Source organism: Fistularia commersonii, unplaced genomic scaffold (assembly GCF_037954325.1).
Source record: "Fistularia commersonii isolate RoL2024-O1a breed Wild unplaced genomic scaffold, RoL_Fcom_v1.0 HiC_scaffold_38, whole genome shotgun sequence".
NCBI classification, from domain to species: Eukaryota; Metazoa; Chordata; class Actinopteri; order Syngnathiformes; family Fistulariidae; genus Fistularia; species Fistularia commersonii.
The window spans coordinates 1,091,441-1,109,455 of record NW_028233996.1 but is presented as its reverse complement, the minus strand read 5'-3'; positions in this window follow the sequence as shown (position 1 = coordinate 1,109,455).

Genomic DNA, 18,015 nt, shown 5'->3' with positions numbered 1-18,015 from the left:
CTAAACAACATATTTCGAAAGCAGAAACCAGCTTGATGAAATTCATTAGTTAATTTCACTCTTAATCAAAAACGCTTCAACCCGATAAGATACGCACTTTTTGAACGAATGGCTATATCTTTTGAACCTGTGATGTGATTACACTAAATTTGACATATATTGTGTAAAATCATGTCCTAAACAACATATATCAACAGCAAAAACCAGCATATTGAAATTCATTAGTTATTTCCACGCCAACTAAAAAACGCTTCAACTCGGTGAGATAAGCAGTTTTTGAACGAATGGCTATATCTTTTGATCTTTTCGCTGGATTACACTGAATTTGACATATATTGTGCAGAATCATGTCCTATACAACATATTTCAACAGCAGAAACCAGCTTGATGAAATCCATTAGTTTTTTCCACTCCTAATCAAAAACGCTTCAACTCGGTTAGATAAGACGTTTTTGAACGAATGGCTATATCTTTTGAACATGTGATGGGTTTAAGCTGAATTTGACATATTTTTTGCAAAATCATGTCCTAAAAAACATATTTCAACAGCAGAAACCAGATTAATTAAATTCATTAGTTATTTCCACTCCTAATCAATAACGCTTCAACTCGGTGAGAAAAGCACTTTTTTAACGAATGGCTATATATTTTGATCTTGAAGCTGGGTTACACTTAATTTGACATATATTGTGCAGAATCATGTTCTAAACAAGATATTTCAACAGCAGAAACCGGCTTGATGAAATTCATTAGTTATTTCCACTACTAGTCAAAAACGCTTCAAGTCAGTGATATAAGAACTTTTTGAACGAATGGCTATATCTTTTGAATTTGTACCTGGATTACACTGAATTTGACATATTTTGTGCAGAATCATGTCCGAAACAACATATTTCCACAGCAGAAACCAGCTTAATGAAATTCTTTTTTTTTTTCCACTCCTAATCAAAAACGCTTCAACTCAGTGAGATGAAGACTTTTTGAACGAATGGATATATCTTTTGAACCTGTGATGTGATTACACTAAATTTGACATATATTGTGCTTAATCATGTCCGAAACAACATATCTCACCAGCAGAAACCAGCTTGATGAAATTCATTAGTTATTTCCACTCAAAACAAAAAAAGCTTCAACTCAGCGAGATAAGCACTTTTTGACCTTATGGCTATATCTTTTGAACTTGTAGCTGGATTACACAGAATTTGACATGTATTGTGCAGAATCATGTTCTAAACAACATATATCAACAGCAAAAACCAACTTGGTGAAATTCATTAGTTATTTCCACTCTTAATCAAAAACGCTTCAACCCGATAAGATAAGCACTTTTTGAATGAATGGCTATATCTTTTGAACCCGTGATGTGATTACACTAAATTTGACATATATTGTGCTTAATCATGTCCGAAACAACATATATAAACAGCAGAAACCAGAATGATGAAATTCATTAGTTATTTCCATTCCAACTCAAAAAAGATTTAACCTCGGTAAGATAAGCACTCTTTGACCTTATGGCTATATCTTTTGAACCTGTGATGGGATTACACTGAATTGGACATATATTGTACAGAATCATGTTCTAAACAACATATATCCAGCAGAAACCAGCTTGATGAAATTCATCATTTAATTCCACTCCAACTCAAAACGCTTCAACTCGTTGAAATAAGCAGTTTTTGAACGAATGGCTATATCTTTTGATCTTGTCGCTGGATTATACTGAATTTGACATATATTGTGCAGAATCATGTCCTAAACAACATATATCAACAGGAAAAACCAGCATATTGAAATTCATTAGTTATTTCCACTCCAACTCAAAAACGCTTCAATTCGGTGAGATAAGCAGTTTTTGAACGAATGGCTATATCTTTTGAACCAGTGATAGGATCACACTGAATTTGACATATATTGTTCAGAATCATGTCCTAAACAACATATATCAACAGCAGAAACCAGCTTGATGGAATTCATTAGTTATTTCCACTCCAAATCAAAAAAGCTTCAACTCGGTGAAATAAGCACTTTTTGAACGAATGGCTATATCTTTTGATCTTGTAGCTGGATTACACTGAATTTGAAATATATTTGCAGAATTATGCCCTAAACAACACATTTCAACAGCAGAAAGCGGCTTGATGAAATTCATTAGTTATTTCCATTCCTAATCAAAAACGCTTCAACCCGATAAGATATATACTTTTTGATCGAATGGCTCTATCTTTTGAACCTGTGATGGGATTACACTGAAGTTGACATATATTGTGCAGAATAATGTGCTAATCAACGTATTTCAACAGTAGAAACCAACCTGATGAAAATTCATTAGTTATTTCCACTCCTAATCAAAAACGCTTCAACTCGGTGAGATAAGCACTTTTTGAACGAATGGCTATATCTTTTGAAGTTGTAGCTGGATTACACTGAATTTGACATTAATTGTGCAGAATCATGTTCTAAACAACATATTTCAACGTCAAAAACCAGCTTGATGAAATCCATTAGTTATTTCCACTCCTAATCAAAAACGCTTCAACTCGGTGAGAGAAGGACTTTCTGAACGAATGGCTATATTTTTTGAACTTGTAGCTGGATTACACTGAATTTGACATATATTGTGCAGAATCATGTACTGAACAACATATTTGAACACCAGAAACCAGCTTGGTGAAATTCATTAGTTATTTCCACTCTTGATCAAAAACGCTTCAACCCGATAAGATAAACACTTTTTGAACGAATGGCTATATCTTTTGAACATGTGATGGGATTACACTGAATTTGACATATATTGTGCAGAATCATGTTCTAAACAACATATATCACCAGCAGAAACCAGCTTGATGAAATTCATTAGTTATGTCCACTCCAAATCAAAAAAGCTTCAACTCGGTGAGATAAGCACTTTTTGAACGAATGGCTATATCTTTTGATCTTGTAGCTGGATTACACTGAATTTGAAATATATTTGCAGAATTATGCCCTAAACAACACATTTCAACAGCAGAAAGCGGCTTGATGAAATTCATTAGTTATTTCCATTCCTAATCAAAAACGCTTCAACCCGATAAGATATATACTTTTTGATCGAATGGCTCTATCTTTTGAACCTGTGATGGGATTACACTGAAGTTGACATATATTGTGCAGAATAATGTGCTAATCAACGTATTTCAACAGTAGAAACCAACCTGATGAAAATTCATTAGTTATTTCCACTCCTAATCAAAAACGCTTCAACTCGGTGAGATAAGCACTTTTTGAACGAATGGCTATATCTTTTGAACTTGGAGCTGGATTACACTGAATTTGACATATATTGTGCAAAATCATGTTCCAAACAACATATGTCAACAGCAAAAACCAGCTTAATGAAATCCATTAGTTATTTCCACTCCTAATCAAAAATAGTTCAACTCGGTGAGAAAAGCACTTTATGAACGAATGGCTATATAATTTGATCCTGTGGCTGGGTTACACTGAATTTGAAATATATATTGCAGAATCATGTCCTAAACAACATATTTCAACAGTAGAAAACAGCTTGATGAAATTCATTAGTTATTTTCACTCCTAATCAAAAACGCTTCAACTGGGTGAGATGAAGACTTTTTGAACGAATGGCGATATGTTTTTAACCTGTAATGGGATTACACTGAATTTGACATATATTGTGTTGAATCATGTCCTAAACAACATATATCAACAGCACAAAACCAGCATATTGAAATTCATTAGTTATTTCCACTCCAACTCAAAAACGCTTCAACTCGGTGAGATAAGCAGTTTTTGAACGAATGGCTATATCTTTTGATCTTGTTGCTGGATTATACTGATATTGACATATATTGTGCACAATCATGTCCTAAACAACATATATCAACAGCAAAAACCAGCATATTGAAATTCATTAGTTATTTCCACTCCTAATCAAAAACGCTTCAACTCAGTGAGATGAAGACTTTTTGAACGAATGGATATATCTTTTGAACCTGTGATGGGATCACACTGAATTTGACATATATTGTGCAAAATCATGTTCCAAACAACATATGTCAACAGCAAAAACCAGCTTGATGAAATCCATTAGTTATTTCCACTCCTAATCAAAAATAGTTCAACTCGGTGAGAAAAGCACTTCATGAACGAATGGCTATATATTTTGATCCTGTAGCTGGGTTACACTGAATTTGACATATATATTGTTCAGAATCATGTCCTAAACAACATATATCAACAGCAGAAACCAGCTTGATGGAATTCATTAGTTATTTCCACTCCAAATCAAAAACGCTTCAACTCAGTGAGATAAGCGCTTTTTGCACGAATGGCTATATCTTTTGATCTTGTCGCTGGATTACACTGAATTTGAAATATTTAGTGCAAAATCATGTCCTATACAACATATTTCAACAGCAGAAACCAGTTTGTTGAAATCCATTAGTTGTTTCCAATCCTAATCAAAAACGCTTCAACTCGGTGAGATAAGTCCTTTTTGAACCAAGGGCTATATCTTTTTAACCTGTCATGGGATCCCACTGAATTTGACATATACTGTGCAGAATCATGTCCTAAACAAGATATTTCAACGGCAGAAACAAGCTTGATGAAATTCATTAGTTATTTCCACTCCTAATCAAAAACGCTTCAACTCGGTGAGAAAAGCACTTTTTGAACGAATGGCTATAAATTTTGATCCTGTAGCTGGGTTACACTGAATTTGACATATATATTGCAGAATCATGTCTTAAACAACATATTTCAACAATAGAAACCAGCTCGATGAAATTCATTAGTTATTTTCACTCCTAATCAAAAACGCTTCAACTCGGTGAGATGAGGACTTTTTGAATGAATGGCTATATGTTTTTAACATGTGATGGGATTACACTGAAATTGACATATATCGTGCAGAATCATGTCCAAGACAACATATATCAACAGCAGAAACCAGCTTGATGAAATTCATTAGTTATTTCTACTCCAACTCAAAAACAATTTAACTCGATAAGATAAGCAGTTTTTGACCTTATAGATATATCTTTTTAACTTGTAGCTGGATAACACTGAAGTTGACATATATTGTGCAGAATCATTTTCTAAACAACATATTTCAACAGGAGAAACCAGCTTGATGAAATTCATTAGTTATTTCCATCCCTAATAAAAAACGCTTCAACTCGGTGAGATAAGCACTTTTTTAACGAATGGCGATATCTTTTGAACTTGTAGCTGGATTACACTGAATTTGACATTAATTGTGCAGAATCATTTTCAAAACAACATATTTCAACAGGAGAAACCAGCTTGATGAAATTCATTAGTTATTTCCATCCCTAATAAAAAACGCTTCAACTCGGTGAGAGAAGCACTTTCTGAACGAATGGCTATATATTTTGATCCTGTAGCTGGGTTTCACTGAATTTGATATATATATTGCAGAATCATGTCCTAAACAACATATTTCAAAAGCAGAAACCAGCTTGATGAAATTCATTAATTAATTTCACTCTTAATCAAAAACGCTTCAACCCGATAAGATACGCACTTTTTGAACGAATGGCTATATCTTTAGAACCTGTGATGTGATTACACTAAATTTGACATATATTGTGTAAAATCATGTCCTAAACAACATATATCAACAGCAGAAATCAGCTTGGTGAAATTCATTAGTTATTTCCACGCCAACTAAAAAACGCTTCAACTCGGTGAGATAAGCAGTTTTTGAACGAATGGCTATATCTTTTGATCTTTTCGCTGGATTACACTGAATTTGACATATATTGTGCAGAATCATGTCCTATACAACATATTTCAACAGCAGAAACCAGCTTGATGAAATCCATTAGTTTTTTCCACTCCTAATCAAAAACGCTTCAACTCGGTTAGATAAGACGTTTTTGAACGAATGGCTATATCTTTTGAACATGTGATGGGTTTAAGCTGAATTTGACATATTTTTTGCAAAATCATGTCCTAAAAAACATATTTCAACAGCAGAAACCAGATTAATTAAATTCATTAGTTATTTCCACTCCTAATCAATAACGCTTCAACTCGGTGAGAAAAGCAGTTTTTGAATGAATGGCTATATCTTTTGAAAATGTACCTGGATTACACTGAATTTGACATAAATTGTACAAAATCTTGTCCTAAACAACATATTTCAACCCGATAAGATAAACACTTTTTGAACGAATGGCTATATCTTTTGATTTTGTCGCTGAATTACACTGAATTTGACATATTTTGTGCAGAATATTGTCCTAAACAACATATTTAAACAGCAGAAACCAGATTAATGAAATTCATTAGTTATTTCCACTCCTAATCAATAACGCTTCAACTCGGTGAGAAAAGCACTTTTTTAACGAATGGCTATATATTTTGATCTTGAAGCTGGGTTACACTGAATTTGACATATATTGTGCAGAATCATGTTCTAAACAAGATATTTCAACAGCAGAAACCGGCTTGATGAAATTCATTAGTTATTTCCACTACTAGTCAAAAACGCTTCAAGTCAGTGATATAAGAACTTTTTGAACGAATGGCTATATCTTTTGAATTTGTACCTGGATTACACTGAATTTGAAATATTTTGTGCAGAATCATGTCCGAAACAACATATTTCCACAGCAGAAACCAGCTTAATGAAATTCTTTTTCTTTTTCCACTCCTAATCAAAAACGCTTCAACTCAGTGAGATGAAGACTTTTTGAACGAATGGATATATCTTTTGAACCTGTGATGGGATCACACTGAATTTGACATAAATTGTGCAGAATCTTGTCCTAAACAACATATATCAACAGCAGAAACCAGCATGATGAAATTCATTAGTTATTTCCACTCCAACTCAAAAAAGATTTAATCTCTGTAAGATAAGCACTTTTTGAACTTATGGCTATATCTTTTGAACTTGTAGCTGGATTACACAGAATTTGACATGTATTTTGCAGAATCATGTTCTAAACAACATATATCAACAGCAAAAACCAACTTGGTGAAATTCATTAGTTATTTCCAGTCTTAATCAAAAACGCTTCAACCCGATAAGATAAGCACTTTTTGAATGAATGGCTATATCTTTTGAACCCGTGATGTGATTACACTAAATTTGACATATATTGTGCTTAATCATGTCCGAAACAACATATCTCACCAGCAGAAACCAGCTTGATGAAATTCATTAGTTATTTCCACTCAAAACAAAAAAAGCTTCAACTCAGCGAGATAAGCACTTTTTGACCTTATGGCTATATCTTTTGAACTTATAGCTGGATTACACTGAATTTGATATATTGTGCAGAATCATGTCCTAAACAACATATATCAACAGCAAAAACCAGCATATTGAAATTCATTAGTTATTTCAACTCCAACTCAAAAACGCTTCAACTCGGTGAGATGAGCAGTTTTCGAACGAATGGCTATATCTTTTGATCTTGTCGCTGGATTACACTGAATTTGACATATATTGTACAGAATCATGTCCTATACAACATCTATCAACAGCAGAAAAAGGCTTGGTGAAATTCAATAGTTATTTCCTCTCCTAACCAAAAATGCTTCAACTCGATAAGATAAGAACTTTTTGAACGAATGGCTATATCTTTTGAACCTTCGATGATATTACACAGAATTTGACATATATTGTGCAGAATCATGTCCTAAACAACATATTTCAACAGTAGAAACCAACTTGATGAAATTCATTAGTTATTTCCACTCCTAATCAAAAACGCTTCAACTCGGTGAGATAAGCACTTTTTGAACGAATGGCTATATCTTTTGAACTTGTAGCTGGATTACACTGAATACGAAATGTATTGTGCAAAATCATGTCCTAAACAACATATTTCAACAGCAGAAACCAGCTTGATGAAATTCACTAGTTATTCCCACTCCTATTCAAAAACGCTTCATTTCGGTTAGATAAGTCCTTTTTGAAGGAATGGCTATATCTTTTGATCTTGTAATGGGATCACATTGAATTTGACATATTTTGTGCTGAATCATGTCCTAAACAACATATTTCAACAGCAGAAACCAGCTTGATGAAATTCATTAGTTATTTCCACTCCTAAACAAAAGCGATTTAACTCGGTAAGATATTTAGTTTTTGACCTTATGGCTATATCTTTTGAATTTATTGCTGGATTACACTGAATTTGACATATATATTGCAGAATCATGTCCTAAACAACATATATCAACAGCAAAAACCAGCATATTGAAATTCATCATTTAATTCCACTCCAATTCAAAACGCTTTAACTCGTTGAGATAAGCAGTTTTTGAACGAATGGCTATATCTTTGGAACCTGTGATAGGATCACACTGAATTTGACATATATTGTTCAGAATCATGTCCTAAACAACATATATCAACAGCAGAAACCAGCTTGATGGAATTCATTAGTTATTTCCACTCCAAATCAAAAAAGCTTAAACTCGGTGAGATAAGCACTTTTTGAACGAATGGCTATATCTTTTGATCTTGTAGCTGGATTACACTGAATTTGAAATATATTTGCAGAATGATGCCCTTAACAACACATTTCAACAGCAGAAAGCGGCTTGATGAAATTCATTAGTTATTTCCATTCCTAATCAAAAACGCTTCAACCCGATAAGATATACACTTTTTGATCGAATGGCTATATCTTTTGAACATGTGATGGGATTACACTGAAGTTGACATATATTGTGCAGAATAATGTGCTAATCATTATATTTCAACAGTAGAAACCAACCTGATGAAAATTCATTAGTTATTTCCACTCCTAATCAAAAACGCTTCAACTCGGTGAGATAAGCACTTTTTGAACGAATGGCTATATCTTTTGAAGTTGTAGCTGGATTACACTGAATTTGACATATATTGTGCAGAATCATGTACTGAACAACATATTTGAACAGCAGAAACCAGCTTGGTGAAATTCATGAGTTATTTCCACTCTTAATCAAAAACGCTTCAACCCGATAAGATAAACACATTTGAACGAATGGCTATATCTTTTGAACATGTCATGGGACTACACTGAATTTGACATATATTGTGCAGAATCATGTTCTAAACAACATATATCACCAGCAGAAACCAGCTTGATGAAATTCATTAGTTATTTCCACTCCTAATCAAAAACGCTTCAACTCGGTGAGATAAGCACTTTTTGAACGAATGGATATATCATTTGAACTTGGAGCTGGATTACACTGAATTTGACATATATTGTGCAAAATCATGTTCCAAACAACATATGTCAACAGCAAAAACCAGCTTGATGAAATCCATTAGTTATTTCCACTCCTAATCAAAAATAGTTCAACTCGTTGAGAAAAGCACTTTATGAACGAATGGCTATATATTTTGATCCTGTAGCTGGGTTACACTGAATTTGACATATATATTGCAGAATCATGTCCTAAACAACATACTTCAACAGTAGAAAGCAGCTCGATGAAATTCATTAGTTATTTTCACTCCTAATTAAAAACGCTTCAACTCGGTGAGATGAAGACTTTTTGATTGAATGGCTATATGTTTCTAACATGTGATGGGATTACACTGAAATTGACATATATCCTGCAGAATCATGTCCTAGACAACATATATCAACAGCAGAAACCAGCTTGATGAAATTCATTAGTTATTTCCACTCCAACTCAAAAACAATTTAACTCGATAAGATAAGCAGTTTTTGACCTTATAGATATATCTTTTTAACTTGTAGCTGGATAACACTGAAGTTGACATATATTGTGCAGAATCATTTTCTAAACAACATATTTCAACAGGAGAAACCAGCTTGATGAAATTCATTAGTTATTTCCATCCCTAATAAAAAACGCTTCAACTCGGTGAGATAAGCACTTTTTTAATGAATGGCGATATCTTTTGAACTTGTAGCTGGATGACACTGAATTTGACATTAATTGTGCAGAATCATTTTCTAAACAACATATTTCAACAGGAGAAACCAGCTTGATGAAATTCATTAGTTATTTCCATCCCTAATAAAAAAAGCTTCAACTCGGTGAGAAAAGCACTTTCTGAACGGATGGCTATATATTTTGATCCTGTAGCTGGGTTTCACTGAATTTGACATATATATTGCAGAATCATGTCCTAAACAACATATTTCAAAAGCAGAAACCAGCTTGATGAAATTCATTAGTTAATTTCACTCTTAATCAAAAACGCTTCAACCCGATAAGATACGCACTTTTTGAACGAATGGCTGTATCTTTTGAACCTGTGATGTGATTACACTAAATTTGACATATATTGTGCAAAATCGTGTCCTAAACAACATATATCAACAGCAAAAACCAGCATATTGAAATTCATTAGTTATTTCCACTCCAACTAAAAAACGCTTCAACTCGGTGAGATAAGCAGTTTTTGAACGAATGGCTATATCTTTTGATCTTTTCGCTGGATTACACTGAATTTGACATATATTGTCTAGAATCATGTCCTATACAACATATTTCAACAGCAGAAACCAGCTTGATGAAATCCATTAGTTTTTTCCACTCCTAATCAAAAACGCTTCAACTCGGTTAGATAAGACATTTTTGAACGAATGGCTATATCTTTTGAACATGTGATGGGATTAAGCTAAATTTGACATATTTTTTGCAGAATCATGTCCTAAACAACATATTTCAACAGCAGAAACCAGATTAATGAAATTCATTAGTTATTTCCACGCCTAATCAATAACGCTTCAACTCGGTGAGAAAAGCTCTTTTTTAACGAATGGGTATATCTTTTGAAAATGTACCTGGATTACACTGAATTTGACATAAATTGTACAAAATCTTGTCCTAAACAACATATTTCAACCCGATAAGATAAACACTTTTTGAACGAATGGCTATATCTTTTGATTTTGTCGCTGAATTACACTGAATTTGACATATTTTATGCAGAATCATGTCCTAAACAACTTATTTCAACAACAGAAACCAGATTAATGAAATTCATTAGTTATATCCACTCCTAATCAAAAACGCTTCAACTCGGTGAGATAAGCACTTTTTGAACGAATGGCTATATCTTTTGAAAATTTACCTGGATTGCGATGAATTTTACATAAATTGTACAAAATCTTGTCCTAAACAACATATTTCAACCCGATAAGATAAACACTTTTTGAACGAATGGCTATATCTTTTGATTTTGTCGCTGAATTACACTGAATTTGACATATTTTGTCCAGAATATTGTACTAAACAAGATATTTCAACAGCAGAAACCAGATTAATGAAATTCATTAGTTATTTCCACTACTAGTCAAAAACGCTTCAAGTCAGTGATATAAGAACTTTTTGAACGAATGGCTATATCTTTTGAATTTGTACCTGGATTACACTGAATTTGACATATTTTGTGCAGAATCATGTCCGAAACAACATATTTCCACAGCAGAAACCAGCTTAATCAAATCCTTTTTTTTTTTTCCACTCCTAATCAAAAACGCTTCAACTCAGTGAGATGAAGACTTTTTGAACGAATGGATATATCTTTTGAACCTGTGATGGGATTACACTGAATTTGACATATTTTGTGCAGAATCATGTCCTAAAAAACATATTTCAACAGCAGAAACCAGCTTGATGAAATTCATTAGTTATTTCCACTCCTAATCAAAAACGCTTCAACTCGGTGAGAAAAGCACTTTTTGAACGAATGGCTATAAATTTTGATCCTGTAGCTGGGTTACACTGAATTTGACATATATATTGCAGAATCATGTCCTAAACAACATATTTCAACAGTAGATACCAGCTCGATGAAATTCATTAGTTATTTTCACTCCTAATTAAAAACGCTTCAACTCGGTGAGATGAAGACTTTTTGATTGAATGGCTATATGTTTTTAACATGTGATGGGATTATACTGAAATTGACATATATCCTGCAGAATCATGTCCTAGACAACATATATCAACAGCAGAAACCAGCTTGATGAAATTCATTAGTTATTTCCACTCCAACTCAAAAACAATTTAACTCGATAAGATAAGCAGTTTTTGACCTTATAGATATATCTTTTTAACTTGTAGCTGGATAACACTGAAGTTGACATATATTGTGCAGAATCATTTTCTAAACAACATATTTCAACAGGAGAAACCAGCTTGATGAAATTCATTAGTTATTTCCATCCCTAATAAAAAACGCTTCAACTCGGTGAGATAAGCACTTTTTTAATGAATGGCGATATCTTTTGAACTTGTAGCTGGATTACACTGAATTTGACATTAATTGTGCAGAATCATTTTCTAAACAACATATTTCAACAGGAGAAACCAGCTTGATGAAATTCATTAGTTAGTTCCATCCCTAATAAAAAAAGCTTCAACTCGGTGAGAGAAGCACTTTCTGAACGGATGGCTATATATTTTGATCCTGTAGCTGGGTTTCACTGAATTTGACATATATATTGCAGAATCATGTCCTAAACAACATATTTCAAAAGCAGAAACCAGCTTGATGAAATTCATTAGTTATTTTCACTCTTAATCAAAAACGCTTCAACCCGATAAGATACGCACTTTTTGAACGAATGGCTGTATCTTTTGAACCTGTGATGTGATTACACTAAATTTGACATATATTGTGCAAAATTGTGTCCTAAACAACATATATCAACAGCAAAAACCAGCATATTGAAATTCATTAGTTATTTCCACTCCAACTAAAAAACGCTTCAACTCGGTGAGATAAGCAGTTTTTGAACGAATGGCTATATCTTTTGATCTTGTCGCTGGATTACACTGAATTTGACATATATTGTGCAGAATCATGTCCTATACAACATATTTCAACAGCAGAAACCAGCTTGACGAAATCCATTAGTTTTTTCCACTCCTAATCAAAAACGCTTCAACTCGGTTAGATAAGACATTTTTGAACGAATGGCTATATCTTTTGAACATGTGATGGGATTAAGCTGAATTCGACATATTTTTTGCAGAATCATGTCCAAAACAACATATTTCAACAGCAGAAACCAGATTAAGGAAATTCATTAGTTATTTCCACTCCTAATCAATAACGCTTCAACTCGGTGAGAAAAGCTCTTTTTTAACGAATGGGTATATCTTTTGAAAATGTACCTGGATTACACTGAATTTGACATAAATTGTATAAAATCTTGTCCTAAACAACATATTTCAACCCGATAAGATAAACACTTTTTGAACGAATGGCTATATCTTTTGATTTTGTCGCTGAATTACACTGAATTTGACATATTTTATGCAGAATCATGTCCTAAACAACATATTTCAACAACAGAAACCAGATTAATGAAATTCATTAGTTATATCCACTCCTAATCAAAAACGCTTCAACTCGGTGAGATAAGCACTTTTTGAACGAATGGCTATATCTTTTGAAAATATACCTGGATTGCGATGAATTTTACATAAATTGTACAAAATCTTGTCCTAAACAACATATTTCAACCCGATAAGATAAACACTTTTTGAACGAATGGCTATATCTTTTGATTTTGTCGCTGAATTACACTGAATTTGACACATTTTTTGCAGAATATTGTACTAAACAAGATATTTCAACAGCAGAAACCAGATTAATGAAATTCATTAGTTATTTCCACTACTAGTCAAAAACGCTTCAAGTCAGTGATATAAGAACTTTTTGAACGAATGGCTATATCTTTTGAATTTGTACCTGGATTACACTGAATTTGACATATTTTGTGCAGAATCATGTCCGAAACAACATATTTCCACAGCAGAAACCAGCTTAATGAAATCCTTTTTTTTTTTTCCACTCCTAATCAAAAACGCTTCAACTCAGTGAGATGAAGACTTTTTGAACGAATGGATATATCTTTTGAACCTGTGATGGGATCACACTGAATTTGACATATATTGTGCAGAATCTTGTCCTAAACAACATATATCAACAGCAGAAACCAGCATGATGAAATTGATTAGTTATTTCCACTCCAACTCAAAAAAGATTTAACATCTGTAAGATAAGCACTTTTTGACCTTATAGCTATATCTTTTGAACTTGTAGCTGGATTACACAGAATTTGACATGTATTGTGCAGAATCATGTTCTAAACAACATATATCAACAGCAAAAACCAACTTGGTGAAATTCATTAGTTATTTCCACTCTTAATCAAAAACGCTTCAACCCGATAAGATAAGCACTTTTTGAATGAATGGCTATATCTTTTGAACCCGTGATGTGATTACACTAAATTTGACATATATTGTGCTTAATCATGTCCGAAACAACATATATAAACAGCAGAAACCAGAATGATGAAATTCATTAGTTATTTCCATTCCAACTCAAAAAAGATTTAACCTCGGTAAGACAAGCACTCTTTGACCTTATGGCTATATCTTTTGAACTTGTAGGTGGATTACACTGAATTTGACATATTGTGCAGAATCATATCCTAAACAACATATCCCACCAGCAGAAACCAGCTTGATGAAATTCATTAGTCATTTCCACTCAAAAACAAAAAAAGGTTCAACTCAGCGAGATAAGTACTTTTTGACCCTATGGCTATATCTTTTGAACTTATAGCTGGATTACACTGAATTTGATATATTGTGCAGAATCATGTCCTAAACAACATATATCAACAGCAAAAAACAGCATATTGAAATTCATTAGTTATTTCAACTCCAACTCAAAAACGCTTCAACTCGGTGAGATGAGCAGTTTTCGAACGAATGGCTATATCTTTTGATCATGTCGCTGGATTACACTGAATTTGACACATATTGTACAGAATCATGTCCTATACAACATCTATCAACAGCAGAAAAAGGCTTGGTGAAATTCAATAGTTATTTCCTCTCTTAATCAAAAACGCTTCAACTCGATGAGATAAGAACTTTTTGAACGAATGGCTATATCTTTTGAACCTTCCATGGGATTACAATGAATTTGACATATATTGTGCAGAATCATGTACTGAACAACACATTTGAACAGCAGAAACCAGCTTGGTGAAATTCATTAGTTATTTCCACTCTTAATCAAAAACACTTCAACCCGATAAGATAAACACTTTTTGAACTATATGGCTTTATCTTTTGAACCTGTGATGGGAGTACACTGAATTGGACATATATTGTACAGAATCATGTTCTAAACAACATATATCCAGCAGAAACCAGCTTGATGAAATTCATCATTTAATTCCACTCCAACTCAAAACGCTTCAACTCGTTGAAATAAGCAGTTTTTGAACGAATGGCTATATCTTTTGATCTTGTCGCTGGATTATACTGAATTTGACATATATTGTGCAGAATCATGTCCTAAACAACATATATCAACAGGAAAAACCAGCATATTGAAATTCATTAGTTATTTCCACTCCAACTCAAAAACGCTTCAATTCGGTGAGATAAGCAGTTTTTGAACGAATGGCTATATCTTTTGAACCAGTGATAGGATCACACTGAATTTGACATATATTGTTCAGAATCATGTCCTAAACAACATATATCAACAGCAGAAACCAGCTTGATGGAATTCATGAGTTATTTCCACTCCAAATCAAAAAAGCTTCAACTCGGTGAGATAAGCACTTTTTGAACGAATGGCTATATCTTTTGATCTTGTAGCTGGATTACACTGAATTTGAAATATATTTGCAGAATTATGCCCTAAACAACACATTTCAACAGCAGAAAGCGGCTTGATGAAATTCATTAGTTATTTCCATTCCTAATCAAAAACGCTTCAACCCGATAAGATATATACTTTTTGATCGAATGGCTCTATCTTTTGAACCTGTGATGGGATTACACTGAAGTTGACATATATTGTGCAGAATAATGTGCTAATCAACGTATTTCAACAGTAGAAACCAACCTGATGAAAATTCATTAGTTATTTCCACTCCTAATCAAAAACGCTTCAACTCGGTGAGATAAGCACTTTTTGAACGAATGGCTATATCTTTTGAAGTTGTAGCTGGATTACACTGAATTTGACATTAATTGTGCAGAATCATGTTCTAAACAACATATTTCAACGTCAAAAACCAGCTTGATGAAATCCATTAGTTATTTCCACTCCTAATCAAAAACGCTTCAACTCGGTGAGAGAAGGACTTTCTGAACGAATGGCTATATTTTTTGAACTTGTGGCTGGATTACACTGAATTTGACATATATTGTGCAGAATCATGTACTGAACAACATATTTGAACACCAGAAACCAGCTTGGTGAAATTCATTAGTTATTTCCACTCTTGATCAAAAACGCTTCAACCCGATAAGATAAACACTTTTTGAACGAATGGCTATATCTTTTGAACATGTGATGGGATTACACTGAATTTGACATATATTGTGCAGAATCATGTTCTAAACAACATATATCACCAGCAGAAACCAGCTTGATGAAATTCATTAGTTATGTCCACTCCTAATAAAAAACGCTTCAACTCGGTGAGATAAGCACTTTTTGAACGAATGGCTATATCTTTTGAACTTGGAGCTGGATTACACTGAATTTGACATATATTGTGCAAAATCATGTTCCAAACAACATATGTCAACAGCAAAAACCAGCTTGATGAAATCCATTAGTTATTTCCACTCCTAATCAAAAATAGTTCAACTCGGTGAGAAAAGCACTTTATGAACGAATGGCTATATATTTTGATCCTGTGGCTGGGTTACACTGAATTTGAAATATATATTGCATAATCATGTCCTAAACAACATATTTCAACAGTAGAAAACAGCTTGATGAAATTCATTAGTTATTTTCACTCCTAATCAAAAACGCTTCAACTGGGTGAGATGAAGACTTTTTAAACGAATGGCGATATGTTTTTAACCTGTAATGGGATTACACTGAATTTGACATATATTGTGTAGAATCATGTCCTAAACAACATACATCAACAGCAAAAACCAGCATATTGAAATTCATTAGTTATTTCCACTCCAACTCAAAAACGCTTCAACTCGGTGAGATAAGCAGTTTTTGAACGAATGGCTATATCTTTTGATCTTGTCGCTGGATTATACTGATATTGACATATATTGTGCACAATCGTGTCCTAAACAACATATATCAACAGCAAAAACCAGCATATTGAAATTCATTAGTTATTTCCACTCCTAATCAAAAACGCTTCAACTCAGTGAGATGAAGACTTTTTGAACGAATGGCTATATCTTTTGAACCTGTGATGGGATCACACTGAATTTGACATATATTGTGCAAAATCATGTTCCAAACAACATATGTCAACAGCAAAAACCAGCTTGATGAAATCCATTAGTTATTTCCACTCCTAATCAAAAATAGTTCAACTCGGTGAGAAAAGCACTTCATGAACGAATGGCTATATATTTTGATCCTGTAGCTGGGTTACACTGAATTTGACATATATATTGTTCAGAATCATGTCCTAAACAACATATATCAACAGCAGAAACCAGCTTGATGGAATTCATTAGTTATTTCCACTCCAAATCAAAAATGCTTCAACTCAGTGAGATAAGCGCTTTTTGCACGAATGGCTATATCTTTTGATCTTGTCGCTGGATTACACTGAATTTGAAATATTTAGTGCAAAATCATGTCCTATACAACATATTTCAACAGCAGAAACCTGTTTGTTGAAATCCATTAGTTGTTTCCAATCCTAATCAAAAACGCTTCAACTCGGTGAGATAAGTCCTTTTTGAACCAAGGGCTATATCTTTTTAACCTGTCATGGGATCCCACTGAATTTGACATATACTGTGCAGAATCATGTCCTAAACAAGATATTTCAACGGCAGAAACAAGCTTGATGAAATTCATTAGTTATTTCCACTCCTAATCAAAAACGCTTCAACTCGGTGAGAAAAGCACTTTTTGAACGAATGGCTATAAATTTTGATCCTGTAGCTGGGTTACACTGAATTTGACATATATATTGCAGAATCATGTCCTAAACAACATATTTCAACAGT